The sequence below is a fragment of the Chiloscyllium plagiosum genome, unplaced genomic scaffold (assembly GCF_004010195.1).
Source record: "Chiloscyllium plagiosum isolate BGI_BamShark_2017 unplaced genomic scaffold, ASM401019v2 scaf_12436, whole genome shotgun sequence".
Lineage (NCBI taxonomy): Eukaryota > Metazoa > Chordata > Chondrichthyes > Orectolobiformes > Hemiscylliidae > Chiloscyllium > Chiloscyllium plagiosum.
In genome coordinates, this window is record NW_025196935.1 from 3,747 (window position 1) to 4,692 (window position 946).

Consider the following 946-nt stretch of genomic DNA (forward strand, 5'->3'; position numbering starts at 1 on the left):
AAAAAAAAAAATGGTGTCTCTACCGCAGTTAGGCAGTAGTGTGGGAGGAAAAAAGAAGAAAAAAAATAAACAGAAGTGTTAGAGACTCTGGAAAAAAAAGGAAAAAAAAACAGTAGTGTCAGACATCTTGCTCACTCAGAGAAAAAAAAATAAACAGGGATTCCGTCAGTTCTAGAGTTGTCTGGGTGATAGTGAGCAGGCATAGTGAAGATGGCCTCCTAAGTGTGTCAGAACTACCACAATGATTGTGAGGATGCTGTTAATAAGCAGATCAACCTGGAGCTCTATTCCTCCTATGTTTACCTCTCCATGTCCTCTTACTTTGACCGGGATGATGTTGCCCTGCGTCACTTTGCTGAGTTCTTAAAGGAGCAGTCCCATGAGGAACGGGAACACGCTGAGAAACTGATGGAATTCCAGAATAAACGTGGAGGCAGAGTCCTCCTGCAGGATATCAAGAAGCCAGAGCAGGATGAGTGGGGCAATGGTCTGGAGGCAATGCAGAGAGCTCTGCAGATGGAGAAGGATGTGAACCAGAGTCTGCTGGATCTGCACAAACTCTCCTCTGGCCACACTGACCGTCATCTGTGTGACTTCCTGGAGAGGCACTACTTAGATGAGCAAGTGAAGATGATCAAGAAGCTGGGAGATCACATCACCAACCTGAAGAGACTGGGAGCCCCTGAGAATGGCCTGGGAGAGTACCTGTTTGACAGGCTCACCCTGGGGGAAGAGTGACTGAACTGACTGCAGGGAGCAAGTTTAGTTTGGTATGTTGTCTATCATTTGTGGAGGAAGAAAGAAATGTGGTTTGCTTAAATTGTACCAGGGCTGAAATCTGGGCTCTTTATTGTGAAATGTATTAGACTCTGGCAAAATAAACTGTTCAATATTGGGAAAAAAAAATAAAAAAAAAATAAACAGGGATTCCATGGTTACGTTCAAG

General features: G+C 44.3%; 1 pseudogene; it reads left to right on the forward strand.

Annotated features, from left to right (window-relative positions):
- Positions 1-210: 210 nt before the first annotated feature.
- LOC122545909 lies at positions 211-738 on the forward strand (annotated as a pseudogene).
- Positions 739-946: the final 208 nt, after the last annotated feature.